Here is a 5,932-nt window from a genome sequence, read left to right as displayed (position 1 = left end):
ACACAGAACCTTTAAGAAGATAATAGAAACCTGCCAGTAGATTTGGAGGCTGTGTTCCAGTGACTGGTTCAGTATGGGCCTGCATTGTGTGTATGGAGGCTATGCTACAGGGATTTCATAACCGGGGAGATTTGCTCCATGACAGTGGTTAGCAAATGATAGTCCATAACCCAAATTCCATGGTCAGTCTTGACAAAGTCTTATTGGAATACGGTCTCAGTGATTTGTTCTATGATGGCTTTTTTTTTTTTTTACACTGTATTGGTAGAACAGTCTATTTGTGACAGATAGGGGCTTGTAACCTATTTACTCTCTGGTCTCTTACACAAAATGCCTGCGAATAATTATCACAGAGCATCTAAACCTAAGATTCCATGCATTAATAATTGGACAATACGTGGAGTATGAAATCAGGCTGCCAAGGAAGGGAAGGTGAGTATTGCAAATAAGAATCCCCTTGAAGGTGCAGAGGCATGGCAGGCTCCATGGAGCTCAAGTGGTGTGTGTGTGCCCCCAGGAGAGCAGCAGGGAGCTATTTAATTAAACATCAATGCACCCTCTAACTTGAGGGCACAGTTCATTCTAAATATAAGCGCCATCTTTAACTCCTTCACAGTCACTTTCCTCTACTCTAGCTCATGACGTGTGAGCCTCTCTAGGGTATAACTCTTTTAGGGATGGAAGAAACCATAAACATGTGGCAAGAGTTTGGTTCTGATAGCTTCCGCCACTGACGTATTATGTAATAAACAGGGAGAGGACTGGAAACTAAAGCTCCTCACCCACGTTGGATCCCATATACACAAGTACTTCCTTCCGAAGGCAAACTTTCCCATCTTAGTGTGAAATTATGCAAAGCAAATGACAAGAGTGAATGACAGGGATAGAATATTCTTCCTAGGTTTATCTTAATTGAAATGTATGAGGGAAATACATAATTTAAAGGAATAGCTCATATGCCTTTGTAATGTAAATAGCTTCGTGATGTGAGTGTCACATGTGACTGCTGTCTCTCCTTGCCTCACTGAACCACTGTCATGTGTCAAGTTCGTGTGATGCTTGTATCTTGACTCTGAGACATCATACCCAAGTCAGTATGTGTAGAGCACCACTGACTCAGCATGCTGCCATCACCCAACCTCCTAGACCTGCCCTATGGTGGCCACTTTATTGACCTATCCATCCTCACTCAGACACAGTCAGACTTCTACTCACTTCTCTTAAAATATTCAGATTCTGTTAGTTCATCCACCAAATCATAACCCACGTTGGGCACCTTCTCTATGACACTGTGGCCTCAGCAGCTCTTGCCTAGAAGTCCAAGCCACAGACATAGTAGATTACTTTCTACCGTGCCTGCTTCTCATGGCAGCCAGAATGATCCTCTTAATAGGAAAATTAAGTCAAATCCCCTTCTGCCAAATCTCCCAGTAGCCTTTCTCACTGCTCCAACTCCAGTCTTCTCATAATCAAGTGCTGGTGGTCTGGCCATGCATGTTTCTCCATGTTTAATTTTTAATGGGTTTCTTCCTGCTGACTTCAAGTCCAGCCCCTTCTGCTCCCTGATTGCCTACATTAGTCCTAACTACCCAACCCATAGCCCTCACTATAAACATCTCTAGTGCACTCTCCTTTGTCTGCCATGCCTTGTCTGTAGACATCTTGTGTTAAAAGCTCTGAGATATGGGTGCAATCCCATCCTCTGTTTGGGAGAGGCCAGGAATGCTGGCAGCCTACTTGACACACGGAGCCCCCCATAACAGAGATGTTTTGGCTCCGTGGCAGTAGTCCCTAGGCTAAGAAACCTTGGTCCATCTCAGTGCTCCAATGTTTTCTCCCAAGGAAAAAAATGTTGTAAACTCACACTTTCCAAAGTGACTTTCCCCATCCTTCCCACTCCCAGACCTTCCTCACGCTTAGCAGCAATAAGAACACACATTTCTAGTTTTGTCTCTCCTCCAGGTTGAGAGCAAGCTCCCTGAAGGAAGGATCTTTGGCTGACTGAAGGCTGATTCCCTTGGTGTGCAGCATAAGGGCCAAGCATATAAAGCCTTTGATAGATGTGGCTGCATCCTGAAGTTTGGAGAGCCTGCCTCACACCCACAGTTGCACAGACTACCAAGAAAACTTCTCATCTGTTTATCAGTCATCTAAGCCACTTTAAGATCATACATTTAAGCACATGTATTATAAGCAAAGGGTCTTGCACTTACAACAAAATAAATCTTCCTTTACGGGATGTACATGTACCAAGATGTCATTCTGCACTTAATACAACATTTTTAAAAAATGTAGTTCAGCTAAGGAAGACACCCAAAGTCAGCCTCTGACCATCACATTCACATGTACACATGTGAATGCACACATGTATAAACACATGAAGACACACAAGGGGAAAAAATGCTGCTTTAACACAGTGCTCCTGGCTTCTTCCTTCCAAGTTGGCATGCCCGGTTGATCACCTTTCCCATACAGAAAGCCTGGCCTTATTATCAGCCAGGTCCTGTCACACAATGACCACTGCTCATTTCTTATATGTCTGTGACCTTTCTTCCTAATCCCAGTGTGGCTGCTATGAGTTGGAAACTCTGGGTAGCCTGATGCCTTCACCCATGGGACAGGACTTCACCCTTTCAGCATACCCCACAGTCAATATTGGATCAAAAACTTACTCTATCTCAAGCTCCCTGTAGATTTTTCTCTTGGACAAAATTACCAGTCTTCCTCAGCCCCAGTGTGGTAATAATGGAACATTGAAACGAGTATCTCAATTTAAAGACAGCAGAGATTCCTGGCTCGTTTTTATGAACATAAAATTGTGTGTCCTCTGTTCTTAAAAACCGTGTATGGATCTCTTGCCAGGCATCCTCATTAAAGTGACATCGTCTTTAAACCCTGCACGGCAATATCTGATGCACTGCCGTCACGCCCGGGGAAGACAGGGCAACCTGGAGGTCCAACCAGTTCCTTAAGATCATCCAATTTCTGGGTGATTACCCAAACTGCTTCATTGTGGGAGCAGACAATGTGGGCTCCATGCAGATGTGGCAGACCCACATGTCTCTTCAAGGGAAGGCTGTGGTGCTGGAGGGCAAGGAACGCCATGATGCGTGAGGCCATCAGGGGTCATCTAGAAAAGAACCCAGCTCTGGAGAAACTGCTGCCTCACATCCGGGAGGAATGTGGGCTTTGTGTTCACCAAGGAGGACCTCACTGAGATTAGGGGCATGCTGCTGGCCTATAATGTGCTGGCTGCCACTTGTGCTGTTGCCATCGCTCAGGATGAGGTCACTGTGCCAGCTCAGAACACTGGTCTGGGGCCAGAAAAGACCTTTTTCTTCCAGGTTTGAGGCATCACCACTAAAATCTCCAGAGGTACCACTGAAATTCCGAGGAATATGAAGCTGATAAAAACTTGAGACAGGAGTTGGGGATTTAGCTCAGTGGTAGAGTGCTTGCCTAGCAAGTGCAAGGCCCTGGGTTCAGTCCCCAGCTCCGAAAAAAAAGAAAAAAGAAAGAAAGAAAGAAAAACTTGAGACAAAGCAGGCGCCTGTGAAGCATGAACATGCTAAACATCTGCTCCTTTTGGCTGATCATTTAGGAGGTGTTTCACAACGGCAGCCTTTACAACCCGGAAGTGCTTGACATCAAGCGCTGACTCACACTTCCGCTTCCTAGAGGGTGTCCGACATATTGCCAGCGTTCCTCTGTCTGCAGACTGGTTACCTGACTGTTGCTTCAGAGGCACACTGTATCGTCAGTGGATACAAGTAGATCCTGCTTGGTCTGTGGAGACTGAATACACCTTCCCACTTGCTGAAAAGGTCAAGGCCTTCTTGGCTAATCCATCTGCATTTGTGGCTGCTGCTCCTGTGGCTGCCACCACCACAGCTGCAGCTCCCGCAGAGGCTGAAACAAAGGAAGTGTTGGAAGAATCAGATGAGGATATGGGATTTGGTCTCTTTGACTAATTCCCCCTCTCAAAGCAACCAACTTAGTCAACTTACTTTGAGAAAAAAAGAAATAAAGGCTTACTTCTCTTAAAACAACAACAACAACAACAACAACAACAAAACAGAAAACAAAACCAACCAACCAAACAAAAAACATGCCTGAGCTTAAAAAACAAAAAACAAAACAAAACAAAGAAAAGAATTCATTTATTTTTGCCACTTAGACTTGTCTGCATCTCAAGATGACTTCGACTTTTATTTTTCAAAGATGTGAGTTTCTGTATTTGGCATTAGGCACTTTAATTTTGGACTATGACCATTTCTCTGCTTTACGCCTACACTCCCTTCCCTGACAGTTATATGCACACAAGCACGCTGACTGCACATGCGCCCCACTCAATAAATAGCCACCATTCCCATGGAAATGGTCTAAACAGGAGCTAGCTGGTTAGCAGGAGCCTCCAGCTAGAGACCCCCAGTGTTACCAAAGGAATGACGCCAACTCCTTTTTGGAAATAGGCCACCAGCTTAGCCATGCGGCCCTGCTGACCTCATCAGAAGTTTTGTGCTTAGCTCTGCTCTGCAGTCCACTCAATGAAATCACTGTTTGGCAGCTCCCTTAACCGCTGAGTACTTGAGCTTCTCACTTGGGATTTCCTGTTGACCTTGATCTGAAAAGACCTCCGGAGAGGACCTTTCCCTCAGGAGGAGACCCCCAAGCACCCAATGACCGAGCCGAGGCCACTCGGATGCAATCAGCAAGAGGGTTTATTGGAAAACACAGGTACCTGCGGGCACACAGTCTCTTTGGAGGACTTGCGCACCCAGCAGCTCCAGCATGGGGCTTTTATAGGGTTTGGGGAAGCAGAAGCGGGCGTACAGAAGCAGATGCATAGTTACGGGGATTGGTGGATTTAAACGAGGCATATAGACATGTTCACATATGATTGGTTATTTCACAAGATGAGGTAATAAGGTATAGCTACACACATTGGCAGGTTTGAATCATATTCGAATGAGGTTGTAATATGGTAAGAGTACGTGCGGGCTGGGACGTCCTGAATGTGGCGGGGGGGGGGGGGGGGGTAGGGACTTATCCCTTTCTGCCAGATCCGGTACTCCTAGTCTGTTCTGTATTCCTTTCCTTTTATGGTCTGTTAGTTTTAACGGTGACTCGGCCCTAGGTATCTGGGCGTGCCTGGGCTCGTTCAAGCCTGTTGTAACTCTGAGTTAAGACTCATGGGGTGGGTCTTTCAGATCTCCCTTGGCTTTGACTGGAAGAGTAGCCTGCAGACTTGTCTAGCTCCACCCTAGCCTCCTTCAGAGTCACCCTTTCTTAGGATACAACAAGTACTTGTCTACTTTCTGTTATCCCACTGTGCTGGCGGATTTGTGCCTCTGTTGAGGAAATGCCTCCATGAGATCCGGCTATAAGGCATTTTCTCTAGTGATCAAGTGGGGAAGGCCCAGCCCATGGGGGGTGGGGAGGGGATGTTGCTATCCCTGGGTGTCAGCACCAGCCTCCAGGTTCCTGCCCTGCTTGAGTTCCTGTCCTGACTTCCTCCAATGATGGATTATGATCTGGAAGTGTAAGTCGAATAAACCCTGTCTCCCCAGCCGGCTTTTTGGTCATGGTGTCTCATCACAGCAATGGAAACCCTAAGACCCCCACTGAAGTCTTCAGCTGGGGAGAAGCATCTGAATCACATTGTAGCAGCAGCAGAGTTGGCTGTGAAATCTAAATTAGCAAAGCCCGGGAGAGAATGACTGAGCCCTGTCATTTTCCAGAAGCACATAATGCATTGAACAGGAGGCAAGAGGTTGTAAAGCTGAAAGAATCAACTATGGAATATGGTGTGGGTTCAAGTTCTGTTTTACTACATGTTTGCCCATGGTAAATCATTAAACCTTCCTGGGCTTCACTTCCCATTCCCTGCCACCCTTATCCTCTGCCCACCTCTATGGAAACGGGCGTTGTA

The 5,932-nt window shown here is 46.2% G+C and overlaps 1 pseudogene; it reads left to right on the top strand.

Annotated features, from left to right (window-relative positions):
* Positions 1-404: 404 nt before the first annotated feature.
* Rplp0-ps15 (ribosomal protein lateral stalk subunit P0, pseudogene 15) lies at positions 405-4,993 on the top strand (annotated as a pseudogene).
* Positions 4,994-5,932: the final 939 nt, after the last annotated feature.

The sequence above is a fragment of the Rattus norvegicus genome, chromosome 4, assembly GCF_036323735.1.
Source record: "Rattus norvegicus strain BN/NHsdMcwi chromosome 4, GRCr8, whole genome shotgun sequence".
Taxonomy (NCBI): Eukaryota; Metazoa; Chordata; class Mammalia; order Rodentia; family Muridae; genus Rattus; species Rattus norvegicus.
The sequence above is the reverse complement of the archived record's forward strand: the minus strand, read 5'-3'. Positions and strand labels throughout refer to the sequence as shown.